This window comes from Podarcis pityusensis (assembly GCF_964106645.2).
Source record: "Podarcis pityusensis genome assembly, chromosome: 7".
Classification (NCBI taxonomy): Eukaryota; Metazoa; Chordata; class Lepidosauria; order Squamata; family Lacertidae; genus Podarcis; species Podarcis pityusensis.
The window spans coordinates 37836432-37863537 of NC_138031.1; the positions used below are offsets into that span (position 1 = coordinate 37836432).

The following is a 27106-nucleotide window of genomic DNA, read 5'->3' on the forward strand; positions in this document are numbered from 1 at the left end:
CAAACATCACCTTGACAACTTTAAAGAGAACCTTCCATTTTCCTTGAACATATTGCAGTGGTAGTATTTCAAATATTTCCTAGTAGTACCTTCATTCCACCCACATTTTAGGGGAAGGAGAAACAACACACCAATGTACTGCAAAGAAGAAGGGTGTCCAAGACAAGTGCTCCATCCTGTATCTCCTACTATTCCCCATACACACACACACACACACACACACACACATTTATATTGTTTTTCAGCCCTGCAAACCAATATATCTAGAAAAACAAAACCTAACTTCCAAAATGTGTTGACTAGCACTGAGATTTAGTTTTAATTTTTGCTACTTAATCAACAAAAAATAAAGCTAAATCTTCAACCATGTATTAAGAACCAAAGAGAATAAGTATATATTCACTGCCTCCCTAAATACAATCATGGACATGGCTTGTCTCACCACTTCCTAGCAGGGAATTCCACAACATGGGTGCTGCTACAGAAAAGGCTCTGTCTCACATTGAGCTGCCATTAAATTTTCTACTCTCATAGCAGCCTAAAGCATCATCTTAAGTACATTGACTAAAGAGTTTAGTTCACTGAAATCAATGGAATAAATTTCTGAGTTGAGATGCAAATTGTGTTGGATATTAAATAATTTTAATTTTTCATAAGGAAAACGTACTTTCCATTTTCTACCAAGTTTGACAAAATCATTCCATTCTTATTTTATTTTAGGCTCTATTTAGATATCAGTACAATTAAAAAGAGAATCCAAGGTAACATTACTCCAGCTTCCTGGTGCCAGAGGAAATTTACTTAGTGTAATCATGTATTGTGGACATTGTTTCTGCTATGCCCTTCCAGTGATGCAGTTATTAAAATAGCTCCACCAATCTGCTGATGGTTCACACCTTTTCTTGTGCCTTGTTCAAGAGTGTTTAGCAGAAACCAACAAAATCTCAATGCAAACTTCTAAAGACGGCTGGCAGGGTAAAAACTAAAGAACACGGGGGAAAGATGATGAAGGGCTTCAGCACACTTCCAAAGCTGCTGCTTATTCTTTTGATCAAGAGAAGTGTCTAATATTACTTGCATTTCTCAGTATAAGAAATCTAGTCCTGATTACCTACTGCCTGAATGATAAACACCCCACAGTTTTAAGAACAGCTAAGCACAAAGCTGCCTTTCGCTATTCAAAGGATATTTTTAATTGATGACGCTTCTTTTGAAAGAGCTCCATTCAGAAGAGTGAAACTTATTTATTCAATTATTCATTTTCTAAGTGCTAAGTTGGCAACAGCCTTTTAAAATAGCCTGCATTTAACTTTGATGAACTGTGTTACTGTGGGTCACTCCAATTGTTCCTAGTGCCAGTCAAATAAATGTGTCAGGCTGCAAGCCAAAATGTTACAAAATTGGCTTTGATACAAGCGCTTCCTCTCTGTATGTTGTTGGTAGACCAAGTCAGTCAGTGGACCAATGCGTAGCTGAATGAACTGAACAGCTGTTTGAAACTCTTCTACCACCAAGAGCTCCCAGTTAGGTTCCACCAGAGTGAATGACTCCACGATGAAGGATGAGTTGAGCATTAGAAGCCATGAAAGCACACAGGTAGACAGGTTCCCATTCATGTTTTCCTCTTCCTCAAGACAAAGCAGAAACGATACACAAATGCATGGAGCAGTTGCTTTTACTGCCTATTTCACTACAGTGGTACCTCGGGTTACAAACAGCTTGGGTTACAAACACTTCGGGTTACAGACTCCGCTAACCTGGAAGTAGTACCTCAGGTTAAGAACTTTACCTCAGGATGAGAACTGAAATAGCGCTGGTGGCATAGTGGCAGTGGGAGACCCCATTAGCTAAAGTGGTACCTCAGGTTAAGAACGGTTTCAGGTTAAGAATGGACCTCTGGAATGAATTAAGTTTGTAACCAGAGGTACCACTGTATTTCAGAGAACTATAAAGCCAGCTTGAAGCCTTTGGTTGTAATAAACTTTAAGGCAACGAGAATCAACTTTTGCAGTAGCTTTCTGTTCTTGGGGAAAATTAGTAAGCTTCAGGAAACCCCAATGTGAAAACCACTACTTCAAGGGAATGATGAACTCTGCTCCCCCCATGTAAGTACTAAAGTCTGGGAGGAGGAGCAGAAAAGTAATTGCACAAAACCAGTCCTGTTCCTTGCAGCCTTTACCTTTAACTGGTCCTATGAGCTGAATGTAGTTTAATCAGCCAAGATTCTCCACATATTTTGAAAGTCCTTCCAAGGTAAATAAACCCATACCATATTAGGATGAAAAATTAAGATAGCTGAAGCAAGCAAAGAGATGGTACACAGAAATTCCATACCAGGGGAAGAACTGAATGCTGCACTCTATCAATCATTTTGTCAGAATAAATGTATAAAAAGCATCTCACCAGCTAGTGTGTTTTCAGAATTTTTGTTATGCTCGTCTGGACCACAGGTAGTTTCTTGATGTAAGGTGTTGTTTCAGATTTGAATTTTTTTGGGGGGCGGGGGTGTTAGTAGCTCTCCAAGGCCAAACTCCTCTACAAGCACTTTCAGGATATTTTTTTTGCAGCGCCTAGAGCAAGTAACAGCAGAAGATAGTCAGGTTGGTGGGTCCACAGTCTCGGAAGCCACATTTTTGTAAAGCCATAACATTTATCCAAGCACTTGTCTAAGTAGCTGTCAAAACAACTTGCACTGACAAGAAAATATATGTTAAATGCCCTACAAATTAATGAGTACAACTTGAGGTGTTAGGAAATTCTTTGGACTGATTTTCAATAGTAAATATTACCTCTGAGTGGAAGACTAAGAACAATGATGTTGATTATTTAATTTAGTTTCTAAAAATTCACAACTCACTGTGAATAGGGTTCTTTTTTAAGTGGGCTGAATAAACATATATTGATTCATTTTTATAATATCATACAAATATCAGACACAAAGACCTAGTTTATCAGGGTAACTGGGTCATCATTTTCAAAAGAAGGGGGGATGGACGGGACTACAATGCAAAATAAATAAATAAATAAAAATCCAGAAGAATGATACCTATTCAATAGGAAGAACAACCTACCCAGTATTATATCCCTTTAAGTCCAACTGATTAAATGGAAGTGTAAAGCAGATACATTAACAACAGTCTTGTATACAAGCACATAATATTTAGCTAAAAATTCAATCAAGTTGTTTGTCTCGAGAACTACTTAAGTGTTACAGAATCTCTTTTCACAAGCAAGGGAACAAGTGCTGAATAAGCTATTGACAACTTCCTACAGCCTTGTGCCAAGAGAAAGCAGCTATTGATGGATATGTGCCTTTACCACAAAATGCAGAATGCAGCTGCTGCGTGAGGGAAGTTACTAAGATACATGAACCACAGCAATTTCAAGCTAGAATAGCTTTTTTTCAAAATTGTGGTTTGGTAATATTTGCAGTCAAAACTAAGCTCTCTTTTAAATAAACAGCTCTAGCCCTAAGGATTGCACCTCTACAGACTGTCAGAAAACCAAGTCACATTCACAATGATAAGTGCTTACAGGCCATATTCTGTTCAGCTACAACAGAATAAGCAACAGCGTCTCACCACTTACATAAAGATAAATGGCATTAGAAACTTCTCTGCACACTTGAAAGAGAGCATACACCTTACTTTAGTACTCACAGCCCACCTGCAAACATGCTTGGAAGAAGTGGATTATCTAAACCCATTTCAATCTGATTTGAGGCCCGGATATGGAACCAAAACTACTTTGGCTACTCAGGTTGATGACCGTTGTCAGTAGAGAGGGCATAAATCAGAGTTTCTCAAATTTGGGTCTCCAGCTGTTTTTAGACAACAACTTCCATCATCCCTAGCCAGCAGGACTAGTGGTCAGGGATGATTGGGACTGTAGCCCAAAAACAGCTTTTAAAATGCCCATTTTAAACAAAGTCATTCTCAGAATATGGAGTTGTTTATAGTGAAGAATTTGAACTCTCCTTGTGAAGTAATTTCAAGAGTCAATGTGCCATGGTGGTTAGAGTGCTGGACTAGAACCTGGGAGAGAAGGGTTCAAATCCCCACTCAACCACAAAGTTTACTGGGTCACCTTGGACCAGTCACGGTCTCTTAACCTAATCTACTCTCAACATAGTTGTGGGGATTAAATCAGGAGGGGGAATAACTATATATGCCACCCTGAGCTCCTTGGAGGAAAGGTACAATATAAACGTACAAGTGAAAGTAAGCAGAGTAATTCACTTGTCCTCTTACTCCCATATATGGTAACCTCTGAAGACCTGGCATTTCAAACTGAAGACAAATGATAATGTAGTGCATGCTTCAGCAATAACACACAACAACAACAACAACTACTACTACTACTACTACTACACCTAAAAAGTGAGATCTTCCTTATGAGGCCCAAGGCAGATGTAACATTTTCTGATCTCCTGTTAAGACCCTGGGTGAAATAAACACATGGGTGCTGTTCTGTCCCTTCCAGGTGCCATCCCTATATGAAACACACACACGCGATTTAAAAAGTTATTTGCAGAAAATATGTTTAAACTCATAAGAGTTAGTGTTAACTGTGGTTTGCAAACCACTTTGAACTCTGTCTAAAGCTGAAGATGGTTAGCGTTATTCTCAATACAATACTGGTATTTTAGAATTTCAGCAAACAAAATGACAAAATGTACTGCACTATGTACAATGATGTGAGAACTGCCAGATCTGTCACATCCAGGGCACGTTGTGTCCCTTTGGGTTGCAGATTAGGCTCACTGCTCCCCAAAATAAAGTGTGGGTAAGCCACATACTACCACAAACGAACACTCCCCAAACATACCATGTGTGTCACTATCCTGGGAATTTATGCAGCCTGTTTGGCCATGCCAGGTAAGCTGCAATCCTGGGCTCAGAATATACATGGACCTTTTCTACCTGGGATTATCAGGGCAAGATCTTCCACACATACAAACATACATATTTTTCAGCAAGAATGTGCAAATCCATACTTTTAAGTTGAATTTTAGCAGTTCTTATTTAATATCTGTATGCCACCTTGAGTCCTGCCAGAGGTAAATCAAATTGATACCACAGAACTCTGCAAGATCCTCTTTACATGCCTATTAAATGTAACAGTCTCTTCTTTTTAGCTTCTAACACAAAAACTCCGATTTATTCTGAGTATGCTAATCTGCCCCATGTTTCAGTCTGGAAATTCAATAATCCACAACTGTTGAGCCTATTGCCCTAATCTTGTCATTTTAGGATATCAGTTCTGTTTATATTAGATACAGTTTGCTCATCTGACATCGCCTGACCTCTCTTTACTCTTGTTGATTACATTCCATGCCTGTGAAAGTATACAGTACTATGTTCTCAAAACAAGCCAAGGTTAGTTTGGGACAAATTTATGAAGCTGGGTTGACTAACATTCCCTGAAGAGCCACTACATGTATTCAAATCTACAAAAGGATGTTTTAATCCATTGCTCAGTCTTAAAGATGATAAGCAATGCCAATTTTGATACTTAACAGGAACATACAGAAGCTACTGATATAGCACTTTAACACTATAAACAGAATTAACATACTAATGAAAGAGAAAGAATTATGCCAATTTTAACTGACTAGACAGCTACAGGATTCTGTGACTATTCAGTTGAAGCATGACAGTCTCTTCCAAAAGAGCACCTTCTGCTCTGCAACTGAACTAGGAAAGATAGTTCTATTCTTGGAACAAGAGAAGTGATTTGACAAAACAGAAAAGGTGTGGGAGATCCTGGCCTTGCATCTAATTGGAAACAGAAGATCTTTGCCAGTGGACATTATGACAAAGAGAATCAGTCTGTAAAAAGAATACTCTCAATTCAAGGAGACAGGCAGGCTGAGTCACTATTTTTTAAAACACACACACACACACACACACACACACACTTTACAGGAATAACTGAAGCCCAAATGAGGTCGCAACAGGAAACCTTTAAAAGTTATCGCACCCCATATAATCTGAGAAGTGCATTTCTGTTTAAGGAAATAAATAGAATCAAACAACTTCCACAGTGGCATTAAGACACCAAACAAACACTTTTGCCACTCCCACATCAAGCCACCTGCATAAAATCAATGATAAGATTCGGAAATGAAAATGCAGAAGACAAACTATGCAACATGTTCTACAGCGACTCAAGCCACCCATACTACATAAAATGAATTATGTATAACATCTGTTTATAGTTTGTCCATAACATGTGCCTTAATAGACCTCTTCAGCACAGCGCTGGGGAACCTGTGGGCCCCTAAACATTGATGGACTACAACGAGGGTCAGGCTAAGGCCTGAGGAGCCCCTAAGCTATGTCAAACTTTAAAAGGCCCCACAGCATTAACAAAAATGTGTATCACTTTAACAGAAAGGACAAATTAAATTGAAATAATCATACATAGGCAAGGATTCAGCTAAAAAATAATCATTTAACCAAAACATGCATCTTGCAATAAGCCTATTTGCATATGAAATATTTTAAAATTAAAACACCTTATGACATCTTATATATAAACTTTTAATGTACACCAACACAAGAGTCATTACTCGTACAGTTTATTTCAAGTACAGTGGTACCTCGGGTTACAGAAGCTTCAGGTTACAGACTCTGCTAACCCAGAAATAGTACCTCAGGTTAAGAACTTTGCTTCGGGATGAGAACAGAAATCGTGCTCTGGCGGCGCGACAGCAGCGGGAGGCCCCATTAGCTAAAGTGGTACCTCAGGTTAAGAACAGTTTCAGGTTAAGAACGGACCTCCAAAACGAATTAAATTCTTAACCCGAGGTACCACTGTACCTCAGTTTTCGAGCATCTCGGAAGCCGAACATTTTAGAACCTAAACGCCAAAAACACAGAAGTAATTGCTTCCATTTTCAAATGTTCCTCAGAAATCAAACGGCTTCTGCTGCGTTTTCTTCTTTTTTCTCCACTGACTTTGCCAACCCCCCTCTGTGCCTCGGTTGTTGAATGTTTTGGAAGTTGAACTGTCTTCCAGAACGGATTACGTTCGACAACCACGGTACCACTGTGTTTCTTTACCACTTAATATTCAACTGCTACTTATTTACGAGATCTGATTGCAAAGACAGAGCCTAAGTGCAGAGAGTTTGCATAGGCGTGCAATACAAATATCTTTCTGATATCACACTGAATACATGTAGGGCAGGTATGAAGTCAGCACACACAATCTTGCTCCCCTCTCCCTACACACTTTCAAATAAATGTCTGAACATGATCCAACCTTACACTAATGAGAAATCTATGTTTATGTATGGTGCAGGCCCTGGACAATATCCAATTGTTTCTGCCAGCACAATGATTTTTGCTTGTGTAGTGCAACTTCCCTTCTCCTCTCTGTATGCATGCCCTGCACTCTCCTCAAATCTGCTCTGGGGAGTCAGGGGAAACCCAGAGCATATTTCAGGAGTACACATGGGGGAAGTGGTGAAGTTCTGTTGCGCAATAGAAAGTCCTTTGTCATTCAACATCTCATAGTTTCCATGAATCTGTGTGCGTGCAATATTTTTCGTGTCGACATATATGAGCAGGATTGAATAGATGCTCACTAAAGCAAGCAAAATATATACTCAGAGTTAGAACAAGCATCTCCTAGAATATCCGATGCCCAATCCTTTCCCCCCCCTCCAAAGTGGAAACCACAACACCATGGTCTCTCCGTGCTGACTGCCATATCCTCATTCTGGAAGCCAAGAAGTTGTGACAAACCCCAAAATGAAAATGGGCTGCAGTACAGTGGGATTTAATTATTGGTACCTTGCCCTCTGCCTTCATTATTCAGCACTGTTATTCCCCTAATGCAACAGAAATCCTGATGGGCACCTAGCTTTTTGAGTTCACCTTTCTGTAGCTTTCTACTGAAAGGAAATTCTGTGTCAAAATGTTCACTCAAGCATTTCCAAGGGACAAAGTGGGCTTTCAAGAGATGCAGAAAGAAAAACAACAACCCTCTTGGAAAAGTTTATTTTTTGCTGCAAGTTGTAGTCCTCAGTTACTGCTGCTTCAACACCATTTTAGGGCTCATTTGAAGAGGAAGGAATGTGTTCATGTTGCTGAGGCTCAGTTTCATTGCATGGCAGCATGGTGTAGCAAGGCTTTTGCCCTGAGAAAGCTCTAGTTTCACTTAGTTAAGAGTGACGAATTGCAGAACATGAATGGGGGAATGCACATTCCAATGCACATCCCATTTAAAGCAATATACTATGGATGGACAACCATATAGCCAAATAAATATGTCGCTCCACCATTCCATACTGTATTACTGAATGAAAGCACATCCCTATCCATGTTATGCTGAAACTAATCAGCTACAAGTTGTTATATCAGCACACAAGAATATCAGCCCAATTGCTTTGGCATTTCAGCTCACCACTATCACCTTTCAGTAGCCTTCTGACAACCTTGAAATATTAGAACAGAAGGAAATGACATGTATACAAAAGAAGTGCACATCACATGTTTAGTCACCTTGTAGCCATTATTCTATGTTTAGTATTTTTGTACTTCTTACTTATGAGAGTGCATTTGACATCCAGCCCTCTTGGAAAGCTTGTGTCTTCTACAGTTTCACTTAATAGGAAACAGATTTTATACGAGAAGTTCTGAAACAGCAGATGGAGAAAGTTTTCCCATCATTCTTCCACAGAAACTCCAAGGAAGCTGTTTGGTGCTACTATACAAATGTGGCAAAGAGAAGAATTGAGAAAGTAGAGGGGCGATGTGTGAACACAGACAGTGCTCATGTGGTGCACACTATTAACCAGTACACATGAAAGAGTTCCATCATAAGCAAAGGAAAGGGGGGGGGGTATTCATAGCAGAAGCTGTGAAAATAAAGAACACAAGTTCCCTTATAGACCTAGGCTCCAGTGAAACTCACCACTCTGATTACCGTATTTTTCACTCTATAAGACGCACCAGACCACAAGACGCATCTAGTTTCTGGAGGAGGAAAACAAGAAAAAAATATATTCTGAATCTCAGAAGCCAGAATAGCAAGAGGGATCGCTGCGCAGTGAAAGCAGCAATCCCTCTTGCTGTTCTAGCTTCTGGGATAGCTGCACAGCCTGCATTCGCTCCATAAGACGCACACACATTTCCCCTTACTTTTTAGGAGGGAAAAAGTGAGTCTTATAGAGCAAAAAATACGGTACTTTTAATGAAAATATTATTATTAACTATTTAATAACATTTTGCATGTCTTTAGAGAGGCGTCTAACACCAAAGCCTTTAATTTCTCCTTCCCTAGCCATAAATGGACTATCATGGTAAGTAACTGGTGATGTTCTATTTCCAATGCAAATATTTGTTGTTCTGATGGTGACTGAAATTTATGACCTTCTATCCAATTTATTTTCTTGTCTGAGAGGGAAGAGTTGGCTGTTGGATGTGCAAAGTCTTGGGTGGTATTCAACTAACCTTTACTCAGAGTAGACCCATTGAAATTACTAGGCCTAAATAAGTCATAGACCTTAATCTCAATGGGTCTACCCTGAGTAAACGTTAACCAAATAAAACCCTTTGGTACAGGGTAAAATGGACGAAGGATTGCAGTGGGGATGAACATTCAAATGCAAATCCCCATCCCAAACCAGCTAAGATAAATACATCTCGCCTGCCACTATAAATGTGCATCAGTTTGTGCAACTGCTCTTTCAGAGGGAGGGCAGAACACTGGAAGAATTGCTTGGAAAAGCAAGGATATCCAAGACACTCTGTAGACTTCCCATGGATATCTGAGACCATGGCAAGACATAGTGCAAAACTCCATGAAAATCCTCAAATGTAACAAAATAGAACTGAATTAAGACAGCAATGTATGACCATACAAACACACAGAAATACAACTGAGAACTCTGGAAAGAAATGTATGCAATATGAGAATTCAAACAGTATGCCAAATGAGGGAGGGGGTAGAAACCAAAGTTTCAAAATCTATGAAGTCATCCAAAAATGTTTTAAATAGAACACAGTCCTAGGCAAGGAGACAGTTTTCTCAACTTTTTAAAGGCTTGCTGCAACTAGCTAATTAAAATGATATTTTAAACAAAAGGGTTTCTTCATTTTCCTCCCTGCCCACATCTATGTTCTACAGCACTGCAAAAAATATGCAATTGGATAAAAGGCAGAGATATTAGTTCTTTTTGTGTGGGTTAGAGAAGGACACACAATGCAATATTCATGAGTAAGTTAGATTTTAGGTTTCCTGGTGCCCTAATTTTCCCTTTTGAGCCCAGTGCTTTCCATCCTTTATGCGGAAGATGTGATGAAATCAGAAGCTAGAATAAACAGAATGACAGAAAATGTATTTATTTTTTGTTTTATGATAATGCCTCTGATATGCTAGTGACTTTAAGGACGTTCAAGATATTCAGCTTATGCCCAGGGAAATGCATAATTTAAAGGACACTCATGCAAGCAAAAATGATGTTCATGGAAAAGAATTCTGTTATTTCAGATACATCTAAATATGTTATGTAGGCAACAAGCAAAGGTTTTTTTTTAAACAAACAAACAAACGGAAAGAAAATGGCATTTGATACCAATGCCAGGGACCTGTCACACTGGCAAACACTAGTTTATTAGCGATAGATGAGGCTACTGGGGGAATGTGGAGTTTTTTGCAGTTTCCAGTACAAACTGAATTATTCTGCATCTCCTAGATTAATGTTACAGATAGGTAGCCGTGTTGGTCTGCCATAGTCAAAATAAAAAAAATCCTTCCAGTAGCACCTTTAAGACCAACTAAGTTAGTTCTTGGTATGAGCTTTCGTGTGCAAGCACACTTCTTCAGATACACTGAAACAGAAGTTGCCAGATCCTTCTATATAGTGAGAAGGTGGGGAGGGGTATTACTCAGAAGGGTGGTGGGAATGGGAGATTGGCAGATAGCTGAGATGAGCCTGCTGACGACTCCTAGATTAATGCACAGGTTGGAATGCAGCCATCCACTGGAATTCACACTGTGACATAGTGATTTTCGGGGGGGGGGTGCAGAATCAAACTACATATTCTAAAATCCTTATTTTGATAGAAAATGCATTTAGAAATGCCTATTTAAAAACACATTTAAATGGAAATTTTAATCCCACTTGGTTTTCAAAATTCACCAATTAATGCAGAAAAGGGTTAGAACACACTTGAAAGCGGATGGAAGCAGAAACAGAATTGTCCATAACTATTTAGAAATACTTCCTGCACTAAGGTAGGAATTTACAGGTGCAAGCAGGGGAGCTGGGGGGAAAAGTCAATCCAACATACAGGAAGAGACAGAATTTGGGTGACTAGGTCAGATTATATTCAGGTCATACAGATGCACCATGTCTGCACTATTACCACTAACAAATAAAATAAAATTTAAAAAGCTACATAATTCAAGGGAAGGGGCTTGTTGTGAAATACAGTGCCATCCATCTTAGTGATTGTGCTATGAAGTTACCGTATTTTTCACTCCGTAAGATGCACTTTTTTTCTCCTAAAAAGTAAGGGGAAATGTCTGTGTGTCTTATGAAGTGAATGCTGCGCAGAGGAAGGACGGACTGGAGCCATGGTTCCTGTCCATCCCTCCTCCATGGCTTGCTTTAAAGCAGCAGAGCAGGAAAGGAGCCACTTACACGGGTGTAAAGCAAGCATAGCGGGAGCCATGTAATCCCTCCGCCCCCGTGCTCGGCCACCCCATTGGGATGGGTGGGCGCGCTCGTGAAACCCCCTTGGGATGATGCTTGCATGGGTGGAGGGATTCTACATACAAGACTAGCATATAAGATTCCTTTTAAACTAGAGGTTGTAAAATATGCTAAGGAGCATGGAAATAGAGCAGCGGAGAGACATTTTGGGCCACCTCCAACTGAAAAAATGGTAAGAGAGTGGAGGAAACAGGAGGATCAGCTGCAAAAAGCAGATAAAAGCACACTTTTCATGGAAATGCTGCAAAGTGGCCACAGTTGGACGTGGCCATGAAATAATGGATCACAAATCACTGGAATAATGGCTTCTCAGTCTCTACAAAAATGATAATATATGAAGCCAAAAGCATTGCTGTAGAGAAAGGCATTCACGATTTTACTGGATCACCATTGTGGTGCTACAGATTTATGAGGCCATGTGGCCTTGCTATGCACACCAAAACTAGAATTGCACAAAAAATGCCAGAAGAATATGAATCTAAGATTCTGTCTTTTCATAAATTTGTAAGTGATGCTAGGAAGAGAAATGAGTTTGAAATTGGCCAGATTGGGAATATGGATGAAGTCCCGCTAACCTTTGATGTGCCATCTAATAGCACTGTTGATCTGAAAGGTGCCAAAAATATCGTTGTGAAAACCTCCGGACATGAGAAAACCCGTTACACGGTTGTGTTGTCTTGCTGTGCAGACGGCACCAAATTGCCACCCATGTTAATTTTCAAAAGGAAAACATTTTCAAAAGAAGTGATTCCAAGAGGAGTTGTTGTACATGTTCATGAGAAAGGATGGATGGACGAAAATGGAATGAGAGTATGGGTTGAAAAAGTGTGGTCCAAACGTCCTGGAGGGCTTTTGAAAAAACCTGCCTTATTAGTACTTGACCAGTTTAGAGCACATATTAGCGAAACTACAAAAAAGTGCTTTAAAGAAGTGAAGACTCATCTAGCTATAATTCCTGGAGGTCTTACCAGCCAGTTGCAACCTCTCAACGTTTCCATCAAAAAGCCATTTAAGGTCTTTATGCGAGAAGAGTGGAACAAATGGATGGCTGCTGGCAATCATGATCTCACACCTACTGGACAAATGAAGAGGCCCACTATCACTCAAGTTTGTGAATGGGTGAAAACACTCGGTGAAGGAGGAAACTGTTGTACAGTCATTGAAAAAATGTGGCATTAGCAATGCTTTGGATGGAAACGAAGATGGTATCTTGTATGAAGATAGCGAAGAAAGTGATGTCAGTGATTGTGAGCAACTGAGCTTCATAAATTCTGACTATAGCACTGATGAGTTCTTGGGGTTCAGGGAGACTAGAAGAGTACTCAAACCTTAAAGTCTCTCTTCATTTGTTAATGCCACTGTTGACTGCTGTTCACCTTACATGGTTAAAATATTATTCTGATATACCGGTAGTTTATTAAATAGTTTAGTACAACATTTGATTCAGAATATTTTTTTTCTTGTTTTCCCCCTCTAAAAACTAGGTGAGTCTTATGGACACTTACTTTCCTGGACCAGAGTCCACGAAAGCGTATGACGTAATAAATGTGTTAACCTTGAAAGTTAACTACCCTACAGTACTGGGGGAGAGGGCCCCCATCCCAGGGGCCACTGGATGTGTCAAATCTCCCTCTCTAGTGGCAGAGAGAAAAGTCCACCATTGCAGAGAAATATACAATGTTGCAAGTCCCTTCTGTAAGGATCTGGGAAAGTCCATTAGAGGTTCTTCTCCAACAAAGAGGATACATCAGGTGGTTCTCCATGGTCATTCTGGGAGAATCCTCCCATTCCCCTGACACACTACTCCACCCACACTTTCCTCTGATGGCATAAGCCCAACAGGGCATTGAATTAGGCCATGGGTAGGCAAACTAAGGCCCAGGATCCAGCTCAATCGCCTTCTAAATCCAGCCCACGGACGGTCCGGGAATCAGCGTGTTTTTACATGAGTAGAATGTGTCCTTTTTTAAAAAAATGCATCTCTGGGTTATTTATGGGGCATAGGAATTTGTTCATCCCCCCCCAAAAGAACATAATCCGGCCCCCCCACAAGGTCTGAGGGGACAGTGGATTGGCCCCCTGCTGAAAACGTTTGCTGACTCCTGGATTAGGCCGTTCATCCACCTGTTTCTTCCCTCCCTGTTAGATTACACCCTTAGTTGTTTTAACATGCAAACACGATTTAGAAAGTGCATGTCCTGCCTCTGCTTATTAACCTGCTTTCCCTCAAAATTCACACACCTCTTTTAAGTCTGACTAGCATAAAATGCAACAAATGTTTTATTTTTGGAAATGATTTATTAACAAGGTGTGGGCTCAGCTGTTCTAGTAAACAAAATACTGAATGTTGTAACAGTGCACCAATTCTTTGTACTTAGCACCTCCAAACTGGATTATTATTTATTTAGCAACTTAAAAGAACATCATATTAAAGCCTGCAGTCCAACTAGTCACTATGACAGAGTTTGCAACTCAACAAGGCAATGCTACAAATCAAAACCAGAAAAAGACATTAATACAAGTAGGCCTTATTTCAAAGGGGGATGAATTTTGGGGCCAAATTAACTGCAGTAGTTCACACAGTGGGCCAAATACCAGTATCATTTCTTAATTTAGTGTTGTCTATGCTGTTTGATGTGGGTGGGCCTTTTTTACATTTCAATATAATTTTAGGTTTCTGGTGTATAAAATGAATTGTGTTTGACATTGTTTTATTATTTAGTGCTGGTTTGACTTTCAGTATGAATTTTTTTCATTGTTACGTTTTAAAGCTGTTTTCATTTAACTTATTGTACATAATCTAAACAATCTAATAAATGTTGATATATGAGTTTTGCATTTAACTCCTTATATGGTCATCTACTTGTAGAAGCAAGAAGCCATATTGGGTTGTGAGTGAAAGGCACCTCTTGCCCCAGATACAATCACAGAAGACAGCTTTCTTAGACCTGGAAAACAGGCCTTCCCCTATGATGATGACCCTCCTGTGGAGAACCTTCTATTACTGTCTGGGTACCAAAAATTGATGCTGCAGGTGAGCTACCTAGTAAGATTTTGGTTCACCTTGGAAGTAGTTGTGCTGGGAGTAATTCCTCTAGATTAACTTCTTCCTTTCACATCTCAGGCTCATGCAAACCCATGCATTTACATCACGAAAAGATGCAACTTCTTTTGTGTAGCCAATTTCTGCAAATGCCCCCCAGCCTCTTACAAAATATTAGTTAAATGCATAAGGATTTCCCTCCATCTAAGATGTAGTGATGGGCTTTCATGAGTTTTCTCTAAAACCTTCCCCTCATCCAGAAATAATCTCAACATATTAACCCTCATCATTGCAGAAAACTTCTCCTGGGACAGCCTTCCTAAATGCTGACCAAAAACAATAGATAAAGTATACTTCCCAACAAGAAGTTCAGGGTTCCAACCCTAGGCATTATTACTGGGAAATATAGTACCCTTCAAACACATGCCTCCCATTCTGAACTAGCAGCTAATTTGGAAAGCTACAGCTGTAAGGACATATATAGAGTGAGAACATGAGAACAATTATTTAATATATATTTTATACCAGCCTTCATACAAATCCCAAAGTAGTTTACAACAGTAAAATACAACTTAACAAAACAATACAGGAAAACAAAGTAAAATCACAATAAACAAACACACTAAATTCATCATTACCAGTCAATGCCTTGCACCAGTGATCCATAAAAGGATATGGCCCATTCGGTTGTTCACAACATGCAGAAGAGCATTTGGCAGGAATCAGGGTGAAGGCTTTCCCCCCCTCTTGTGGCACCTGGTCCATGGAAATAAGATGGACAGCAATTGTGTCGTGTTTTCAGGAGGTGCCAAAAACTCAACAGAATTGGTGTCCATCTTATTTCCATGGACCAGGTGCCACAAGAGGGGGGGGGGGAGAGCCCTCACCCTGATTCCTGCCAAATGCTCTTCTGCATGTTGTGAACAACTGAACGGGCCATATCCTAATATCTTGATAGCCAGTCTATATGGGTGAACACATTCCTTCAGGTTCCAAACTGCTTAAGGCTTTGTAAGACAACAAAACCTTAAACTTGGCCTGGTAGCAAACTGACAGCCGTTGCTGCTCTTTCAGCAATGGTGTTACATGACCATAGTAGGTTGCTCCAGCTAGCAGCATTACCACTGCATTTTGCACAGCTGCAGAAGCCTCGTGGCGTAAAGGGTTGGTGCATATGGCTGTTAACAAGGTTAATGGTTCAAGCCCACCCAGGGATGGTTGTGGGCAGGATTCCTGCATTGCGGGGCATTGGACAAGATGAGCCTCAGGTTCCCTTCAAAGTATATAATTCTAGACCAATGTCAAGGGCAGCGCCACAGAGAGCACATTGCAATCATCTAATCATGAGGTTACCTGTGCATGGATCACTGTTGCCAACCTATCCTTGTCCAGATATAAAAGTAGATAGCACACCAAATGAAGCTGTAAAAAATGTTCCTAGCCAGGCACTTGGGGCTCCAGTGTTAAAGGTGAGTTCCCCCAGGGCACACACCTGCTCCCTAATTGGGAGAGCCACCTCAGTCCAAAACAGGGAGACTAACTCCCAGAACTGGGGACCACCACTCACAGCCAGGGTCTCAGCTTTGTCAGCATTCAGCTTCAGCTTGTGGCCCTCATGCAGACCACCAATGTATCCAGGCACTGGGCTCAGAACTTGCACATCTGCACATTATTCAGTTGTGACAGAGCTGTGTGTCACTTGCATCTTGATGATACAGTACGCCAAATCCCCTAAGCACTGTTAAACCGCTTCAGAGACAGAATGGTACCCCGTGGCACCCCACAGTGGAATAGTCACAGTGCCAACATATAGTAATGTGCATGTGAAGTAGACCTTATTCTCACTTAAATCAAAAGGACTTGCTTCTGAGTAAAATATGTTTAGCCACTGAGTCATGCTAGCAAGTATTTCTGTTGGAGGAACAGCAATGTAAATGCAGAAACAAAAGCTGAAAAAAATCCAAAGAAATCAATCATAACCACACACAGTCACACAACCTTTGGCTGTATGAAACTTAGAAGGCTGTAGAGGAGGAAAAGGTCAGAAGCAAGGGTCTCAGAACAATGGATATGGAACAGAGAACCTAGGAAGCCACTGAAGATAATTTCTGTTGAACGGAGCCCTAAGTTATTAATAAGACAGCATCTCTTTGACCTAGATTTTTTTTCCTAGCTACAAGAAGGAAAGAGACTGCATTTTAAAAAGAAGAAGAAGCAACATATTATACCACATACTGAATTATATTAGACAGATATGAACAAGTAAAACTAAAAGAATATCTACACTCTGCTGGATTGCATATAATTGAAAGAGTGCTTGTACTTTGGGTCAAAATCCGGTTTATTTGGACTAGGGTTAAAGATTTATTTTCAAACTTATTTGATTTCTTCTTTCTCTTACTGTTGTTTAATTAAATGTTTACATGTAGGCATCCCCAGCACAGTAGTATATCTAGATTTAACTTCCAAGAGAGATGCTTGCTGGATTTTTGTTTTATTTATAACAGCTTTGATATTAATATATATTATCTGTGCAACAGATTAAACGTTAGGCTATCAAAAATAGTTTGCATTCTCATAATCTCATTTATTTTTATAATGATTAAAAAACAAACAAACCCAGAAACAAAGCTAACACAAAAATTCAGGGCTTTTTAAAAAAACCACCCCAAAGTAATAGAATCTAAATTGAAAAGGCCTTCTAAGGGAGATGTTGAACCTGTGGCTCTCCCTCAAAAAACCTTAAATGATCATATAATAAATCTCCTATTGTGTTATTCTGAAACATATTTTGAAAGCCAAATTCATCTGCATCAGAGAAACAGATCTATACTGGAATGCACTTTTGAATTAACAGTGTATCCAAAGTTCCTAATTTCCTTTTTTAGCATACAAAACCATATACATTTGGCTGTATGATTAATCAACAACAATTTCCTCCTGAACTTATTATGTGGATTGAAACCTAAATTGAGACGCTGTGCACACAAAGTCCATAGTCAGCCAGGTGATGAAAGTGAGCTGCTTTTTGGGGGAAATGGGCATTGATTTTGGGGGAAATGGGCATTGATTCTTTATATGTTAACTCCTTATTATCAAGTGAACTCTCACAGATTGCAACAAAACTATATCCAATAACTAAATTCAATAAATAAATAAATAAATAAATAAAAAGCATGTAAAATTGCAAGGCAATATTGTGTTGCATGGATAACAGCTGGAGAGATTCTGAACAGCTGTTGCATCTGAGATTCTGTTGCAGCATCTGTACTCTCCATAATAACAATAATACTTGGGAGTATCAACCCAAACTACACTACAATGTGATAGAAATATGTATTAGGCACCATCAGTATGCATGGAATAACACTACAAGCCAGGAAGAACGGTCCAACAAAAAAGTTGTCTCCTAAGGCTTGCTGAGAACACTCCAATACATCAAGCTACTAGAACTGACCTGAAGGCAGCTTGTTCTCTAGATGCTTGAACCAATAATTAGTTGTTGCTATGACCACACTACCTTAACCCCTTACCTCATGACACACCTCTGAAACACAGCATGAAAACTCACGTTCTACCTAATGCAGACTCTGAGCTAGGAGTCCTCACTCCAGGGGACATAGAACACACTAGGCAAGTGTAGGACCAAAACAAATCACAAGCTTCAGTGGAAATTTGAGGTTGGGGAGGCAACAGGCTTTACTCTTTCACCTCTGCGGCTCCAAGTTTCAGAGAAAGCTTTGAGCATACTCAGCCCCTGGGGTGAGCAACATTGTTGAACCCTGAGCATCACTATTTAGAATTATGGTTTTAAAAATACAACTCACAAGAGAGTGCAAACATTAATGTCACACACATACACTGTATACTTACGAGGGGAGCACACAATTAAAAGTATTTCACTAGTATCATAGAATTATAGAGTTGGAAAGAACCCTGGGGATCATCTATTTCAACCTTCTGTAATGCAGCTGTCGCATATGGGGATTGAACTTGAAACCTTGGTGTCATCAGCACCATGCTCTAGCCAACTGAGCTATCTAGGCACACAATCTAAGGCTCCAAAACTGAAAATCAGCTTCAGCCCTCCCAACTCTGTCTCTGTTCCCTTTGCCAGTTGAACAATACTACAGCTGGACCAACACTTCCAAGACCTCCAAGTAAAGCAAAAGTGGGGAAGCTGTTTCCAAGCCCCCATATGCAAGTGGTGGGTGGGACCAAAGGAAAAAGTGGCTGGAACAAGGGAAGAAACATTTAGTGACAGTAGGCTAATTTCTACACACATCCACCTCTATTTTCCATCCAGATAAGAAAGAGTTGTTATTGCAGTTCTAGGACACATTCCAACCAGACAAGAGCACTCAACAAGGGTGGGAAGCAGAGTTGGTGAGTAGGTGTTGCCTGAGGAGAGTTCCAAGGCCAGAGAGAAAGGCCCATTTGGCCTCTGGACCCAAGGTTCCCGACCCTAGCAGTGAAGATACAGTATCTTAACACAAGAACACGATATAGCAATTTGGAGTGCTATCCTGTCATAGCTACTATAAGAGACTTTCATTAATGCTTCTCATCTCTGTTGTCCACTTTCCTGACACTTCGCAAATACAAAATTTTATCAGCATTTGCCTTTTCCCACACTAGCTGCTCTTCCCGATTTCCCAGGAACTGACCAAAAACAGGCACAGAGCGGATGAACCTGGCTAAATCCCAAGCCAGAGAAAGAAAGAGCCTATTGGTAAGCACATCTGGAACGAGTTATGTCAATGCGGTTCCTTTTCCCCTTATGAGGATTACATTTTAATTGAACTGGTTTGATAACTTTCATGTTTAAAGCTGGAAAAGTGAGTCCATGGCAAAATATTCACCCAGTTGCTCAGCCATGAGAACCCAGGCTGCCACCCACCTCACTTCTTATGGAAACCCACTGGTAGAAAGTTTGTACCGGAGTTATCAGATTATTGGAAAAGAGAATGGGGTTAAATGAAAAGAGCAAACACACAACACACAGCACCTTGAGCAGCAGCAAAACTACACAAATATAGTTGATACTTTACTTTAGCATGTCCTCACATACTTGCGTTCTTATATCCCCCTCCTTTCCCCCCCTTTTTGCAATTACCTCCCATAGTTTAGGAAGCTGCCTTAGGCTAAGTGACATTACTGGTGTATTTAGCTCAGCATTTACATGGACTTGGACTACCTGGAGATTTTTAGATAATGGGACTCAACCTGGGACTTTCTGCTTTGCATGTGCTCTACCACTACAACTACAGCTTGCTTGTGCGGGGCCCTGGGGGTGCAGAGAACAGTAATGTTCAGAGACTGTCACTTATCATTTAGGCAGGTATATATGATATATTGATGCATTGTAAGATGTTTCTAAGGTTCATTTGATAGAGCAAACTCTTTTCGCACAAAAGCATGTTAAAATTAATAGATATTAACCAGCAAGTCTTTCTCTGCACAGTTAGCAAATTTTGCTATTTCAGTCACTAGGATAAGTATTATAAAAGAATTACTGTAGTTCATGGATAATTTGCAATAGATTGCATGTCAAAGGGACTCTGTGGGAAGGCTCCATGAGCCCAGAGGGTGTGGCAGGTAAGGCAGCACATGGAAGTTATCCAACTCATTGTCCTTGGGAATCATAGATCTCCCAAACTAAAGTAGTTTTTACTCTAAAGAAGTAACATATTAGCTTCATAATGACATAAAACTGAAACCATCCTAATCAGAGCTACCAAAAGACTAGTAAGAGTACACTAAATTCCAAGAGATAAAAAAACAAACAAACCCAGATGCATTTCCATAGCAGAAAAATATTTAGCTAGCACAGCAATTGATTCTATGCAGCTTACTCAAAAGTAAAGCCACTAGTTTATTTAGTTATTAAGTTTATACCCTGTCCTCCCTCCTAAAGGAGCCCAAGGAAGCAAACAAACAATAAAACAATGAAAATATCTTAAAAACTAGTTCAATTATATAACTCGCAATGTGTTTGTAGGACTGCAGCCTTAAACACCAGTCCCATATATTAAGGATTTGGTTTCACTGGTTTCTCAATGAAAAATAAAAGAAGTCAGAATTAGACAATCTTTTTTTTTGGAGCGGGGTGAAAAGAGAGTAAGGAACATTCATTGGCTCCAGACAAATAAATATCCTATCTGGCCTTGTAAATTATCATATTATTGATAGGAAATCCTTTATGATTCATCGAACAAGTCTCTTTCCTGAAAACACATGCCAAAAACACGGACACCAAAGGGATGAAGGAACCACGCTAAATTCATGGCACATTTTTTTAAATTACTACAAAAATACATACATGGACATTCTTCTCAGTATACTAAGAACTCAGTGCCCAGTGACATTTATCAAGCAACTGCAAACACATCTGTACACAATGGTGCTCCTCACATGACTGCCTCTCCCCCATATTGGTAGCAGCTTGTCATCAGTTCAAGCGGTGAGTATCATGGTAGGAGGTGGCCATTAAAAAAAAAAATCAGCAGGATTTCTTGCAAGTGGAACAAGGCGCAGGGTTGCAACCCAATGGCATGCCCACTTTTAAAATTTGCTCAATATACTATACTTTTCCGTGTATAAGACAAAGGTTTTTTTTACACAAAAATAAAGTTTTAAATGGGGGGGGGGATCTTATACATGGGTAGCGCTGAGGGGGGACGACAACGGGCGATTGGTTGCAGCCGCAAGCAGGACCTTGCGATTGGGTGGGTGAATGGAGTCTGCTGCAAGGGCTGCTTTGGATTGGCTGCTGCTTTGTCAAATGGGTGGGTTATTAGCGGATGCAGCAAGGGCTGCTTTGGATTGGCTTTGGCAATTTGGCGGGTGTCGCGATTGTTAGCGTTCGTCAGTTGGGTGAGTGATTTTCGGCAATCTTCCCCCATTTTCTTTAATTTTAGTCCCCCAAAATAGGGGGCATCTTATACATGGGGGCATGTTATACACAGAAAAGTATGGTAAGTGCAAGGCATGGATCAAATGGATTTCTTTACTATTTGCACTTGCAAGGCTGCAACCAGGCATGTATAAATAACATTTCCATTATGTAGCGCCAAAGCACATTACGGTGAGGGAAAATGTAGAAAGTTGTCAAGCTAGCAGTTCAGCTATACTTCTAAACTCAAAGGGGTAACTCCTTAAACGTAAGCCTTTTATCTTCTCCAATTTCATGCTAAATTTTACATTGATTAAAAGTGAGGAGAGGGAGCTTTGTTTTATCTCATTTCTACGAAGCTTATGTTTTAATTCATGGAACTTGAGGGGGGTGTATTTTATTTTACTAACAGTGGGATTACAGAGTTAGCAAATGCTGTGTCACCAGTTATTAATTTTGTCACTTTTGACCTAAACGGAACAGTCTCTTCCTGAAAGGAAGGATTGCTCTTGGAGTTACACAATTTCATAGATTCATAAAAACAAAGACAGTTCTGTTGTAGTAGTATAGTTTCGCTGTGGGCAGGAAGAGAAAGAAATGGCATCTACTTGTCTTATAATTAAATTAAATAAAAGGAGGCAACAATAGATTTGCAGTCTTATGGCTATAAACAGCCATGAATAGACATTAAAAGACTACCTTAAATCAGTATTACTTTGAGGCTTTTGCAAATGCTTAATTTTGCTGCAATATAAATCTTTAATATCTCACACAGTTGATTTGATAGTAAGCAAACAAGAGGTAAGACTGTTTAGGATCAAAATGTCATGCAGCATCAAGAGTAAACACAAGCGTGTCTATACAGATGAAAGTATGCAACTTTTGTCACCTGGAATACCAATGGCAATACAATATGAATATTGATAAGGGCGGGGCATTATTTGTAACTACACAGATTTCTCAACATTCACTATAGTTCTGGGGATCATGCCTAAAGCCAAAATTGCATATGGTCATGGGTTCAATGGCAGGTGGGATTGCCAAAGTCTTTTCCCCCCAGACACTGACGCCTTTCCACCCCTTATTTGTTTGTTTTTTGCCAAGCACATAAAGCGGAATGTGCACAAGTTAAATGTGCATACGTTGCGTGCTTATTATATTTCCTTCTAACTGAATGTACATTATTTACGTTGACAGAACAGACCACAAAGCTGCATAGATGTCCACATGGAAAATCCTTTCTACATAATGGGCTGTAGCCAGAAGAAATCAGGCATGCTTTAGTTGGCTCCTGCAGAGCAGTGGTTCCCAAACTTCCTTTCGCCATGAACCACTTGAAAAGTGCTAAGGTTCCTGGCAGAACCTTGTTTTCTGCCTGTTGTAGCAACTGTAATGCACTTTGCTAGATGCTATATGATCTTTAGTTGTATTTTTATTGCTTCTTATTTTCTTATACAGTGGTACCTCAGTTTACGAACTTAATCTATTCCGGAAGTCTGTTCTTAAACTGAAACTGTTCTTAAACTGAGACGTGCTTTCCCTAATGAGGCCTCCTGCCGCCGGCGCCCTTCCACTGTTCGGCTTCCGTTCTTATACTGAGGTAAAGTTCGCAAACCAGGATACTATTTCCAGTTTTGCGGCATTCTTAAACCGGAATAGTTCATAAACAGGGCTGTTGTTAAACCGAGGTACCACTGTAATGCATTTTATTGTAACAGAATTTGAATGCCATCAAATTTTATGGAATTCAAATTGTAACTGTTCTTCACAGATATGCTGTGGACCACCTGAACGAAGCTTGTGGACAACTACCATGGTACCTCGGGTTACAGACGCTTCAGGTCACAGACACTTCAGGTTACAGACTCCACTAACTCAGAAATAGTACCTCAGGTTAAGAACTTTGCTTCAGGATGAGAACAGAAATTGTGCAGCGGCCGCAGCAGGCAGCCCCATTAGCGAAAGTGGTACCTCAGGTTAAGAACAGTTTCAGGTTAAGAACGGACCTCCAGAACGAATTAAGTTCTTAACCAGGGGTACCACTGTAGTTGCCTGTGGAACACAGTTTGGGAGTTGCTACTCTAGAGAGCAAAACTAGCCCAGAAACCACAAGAAGATATCTGTGTAACAAAGAAACCAACAGAAACTAATGCAAAATGAATTTGCCCATCCAGCTGAGTTGCAAATAGGGGTTTTGAAGGTTAGATTCAAAGCAATAACCATGGCCATTAATTTTCACATCAAGTATTTCCACAGAGTCCTAATCTCATGTTCTACTCATCTATGCAAAGCTTACTTCTGAATCTGCATAGAAGTACAAAAGCCAGCATTCAGATATGAGAGTGAAAATCAACCTTGTTCCACGAAAGTCATCCTAAAGGTTTTACATGATTTTTTGAAGTTTGACGATTCAAGACTGAAGAAAATCCTTTGCTGCCATGATCTTGGAGTACTGACACTGCATGGCAAACACCTCAGCACAGACTTTCTTAATCTGGGATTTTGAATACATCACAATGCTCTAAAAACATAAATGGATATATATATATGACTGCAACTTGTTGTCTTGCAATCTATACATTTATTTATTTTACTGCACTTTTCTCCTGCATTTTTGTCAAAGAAGCTTAAGCGGGGTGGCTTCTCAATCCCATTACCACATAAGTAGCATTGTGTAGTGAACAGGATACAGTTTTCTCTGTAGCGGCAGCCCAACTATGGAATGCTCTCCAAGCATCAACAGTTTACTTTTCCGTGTCAGCTGAAATACATCTCTCTTTCGATAGGCTTTTACAGATATCTGATTCCATTTGACCAGCTACAAAATAATGGGTTACCTGTCTGCTCTGGTAATAACACAGTTTTACTTGAAATGAAATTTTAATGGCTGTATCTTATAATCAACCACTATGATCTATCAATTACTTTTCCACCTCAACATAGGGCAAATCATTATCATGCTTCTGAGAACATAACATTATGAAATGAAATACAAGATTTCAGGCAACTCATTGGTAAAGGAATATTGCTCAATTGACCAGTCAAATATTATCAAAGAGTAGACAAGTATTTAAATCATCAACTTAAGAGAAGTGTGCATGAGACACTGACATCACTTACAAAACAGAACCAAGTCCATCAACTGTTATTATGACATGATGAAATAAAAGGTTAACTATTTTAAGGGAAATTACCAATAATGTTCTGTAAATACAAAGGTACATAATACTGAAGAGAATAAAGAGTTCTTAGTTTTCATCATGGAATCTCAGGAAGAGCCCAAAGAGATATTTTAAAAAATGAAGTCAAACAAATAAAATACAGAGTACATATGAAACACACATGTTGAATGCACAGCAAAAGCCAGATTTTAAATGTGGTGAAGGTTACACTAAGCAGACGTCAGGCCAACACAAGCATTTTTGCTTCATATTATCCAACTCAGATGCTTCAGTGTCATCACCTTTCTCATCAGTATCCCCCACCCTCCTCTTGTATACTCCTGCTCACTGACACAAGTCTTAATCAGGCATTCTTCACAACTTAAAACTGAGATATGCGGATATCTGTCTTACGACAATGGAAGGCTTGAAATTGATTTCTGGCTCTTGGAAAGTTGATTCTGCAAGCTGACCGATTCCATTCCGCACTAGCAGCAACACAATAATTTCTGCAACTATGGCTGATCCATAAGGCAGTCTCCACCCTTTCCACTATCATGAAGGAGCAAGCTGCCTTGATTGATCCGCTGGAATTTCACGTCACATTGTTGTAGCAACCAAGAGATTTCCCCGCCCCCATTTCATTATTTGCTACCTCCATCACAATTGTCTGATCGTTTTACAAATGGTTAAGACTTAGGACCCTGGCATTCCTGAAGCTGACTGTGGCAGGGTGCAGCAAGGAGCTCCTTGTATTTCCTATCAGGAGACATCATGATTGAGATAAAAAAGGTACATCGCCATTTCCATAAAAAGGATACATGACATATATCTGACTACTGTGAAACCAGTGCTCAGTTGACTGACTAACAAAATAACCTCTAAAGAGCTAGAGAAAATATAAGGAAGTATAGTCTCTATGTATCTTTTTAGCATTTTTGCCGCACTAGGTTCACCTCTCTGAAAAGAAAAAGCATCCCTTTGAAATCTGACCAGTTACCAACCTTTTATTCAAAAAAGTTACCCTCATAGGAGCCTAATTTCATGTAGTGTTGTGACAGATGTGTACCAGATTTGGAACAGGACAGAAGTCTGGGTTAGAGGAAGGAACCTTGTGTTTATTCATTCATCATAAAAGAATTAAAGCACATTGGACAACCCCAAGATCAAGTCATAAATATGTAATCTTTCTAGGCCAGTGTTGTTATAGTTTTAAATTTTATTAACAGCTTTTCAATGGTCCTGTAAGGAGCAGCTTACTCAGGACCATTTAAGTGAAGCAAAATTGCTCAATGAATTAAATAAAAAAAAGTATTTCAGACATACAACAGGCCCAAGACAAATTCTTGATGTAAGGAAGAACTAACCTGGATTTATATTTGCACTGGCTCAATAGTTTTTCCACTGAGTTTGCTGCTCATAGCATATCCTGAAGTCAAATGCTTATTAATGCAATTTCTCTTGATACCAGTGAGATTTTTTTTTAAATGCAAAACATTTTTGCTTCCATTTTCACAAAGCTACTAAAAGGTCCATTCAAATATTGCAGCCCACATGTGGATAGCAATGAAAAATGCTTTTGCAGAGGGCAAGAGATGCTCTACAAACAAGGCTGCACATGGAATGGGCATGAAGAGTCTCTTATACCAGTGGTTTTAGAACTCTCTGTCTTCAGGAAACCTCTTCTGCATCAACTTATCTGCCAGGAATACATACAACTACATACTTGCTACAGAACATTAGCACATGACCAAAAAATCCTTGTATACTGTAGGGCAAGGTCGGGGAACCTGTGACCCTCCAAATACTGCTGACCTAAAACTTCCATCAGTTCTAGTCAGTTATGACCAATGGTCAGGAATGATGGGAGTTGTAGTTCAGCAATATTTGGACAGACACAGGTTCCCCATCTCTGTTGTAGGAGATCATGCACTGCAATCGTCAGGCACTGGCCATACATTTTGAGTTCCACTGTTATCCTATTCATAAGCATGCCTTAAATGCACCCAACATCTTCTGGCAAAACTGTTCAGGAAAGAAAGATCAATAATGGAGGACTAAATGTAATGAACTTTGTCTAACATCATAGGTCTTCTCACTAAAGAATGCACTGATAAGTTCTCCAAAAACACCAGGATTCCCTAGAAGGGTTTTAAAACTATGACTGGAGAGGTGGCATGGAGTAAATCGCTTTAAGCCTACTGTATAGAATGCCACCACAAGCAAGAATTTTACATAGCCTCTTCATGAGGCCCATTCATATCTAAGCAGTTCTA

The 27106-nt window shown here is 39.8% G+C and overlaps 1 protein-coding gene across 2 annotated transcripts in view; it reads right to left on the reverse strand.

Annotated features, from left to right (window-relative positions):
* The window catches only part of FAM110B (family with sequence similarity 110 member B), a 75657-nt gene that overhangs the window by 46138 nt on the left and 2413 nt on the right, over positions 1–27106 (reverse strand). Inside the window, exon 2 of one of the 2 annotated variants that reach the window (XM_081013554.1) lies at positions 2404–2570. The exons of the other annotated variant lie outside the window; for it this stretch is intronic. The gene's annotated coding sequence lies outside the window, so the exon portion shown is untranslated. The remainder of the gene's footprint in view (positions 1–2403; positions 2571–27106) is intronic. 2 annotated transcript variants of the gene reach the window in all.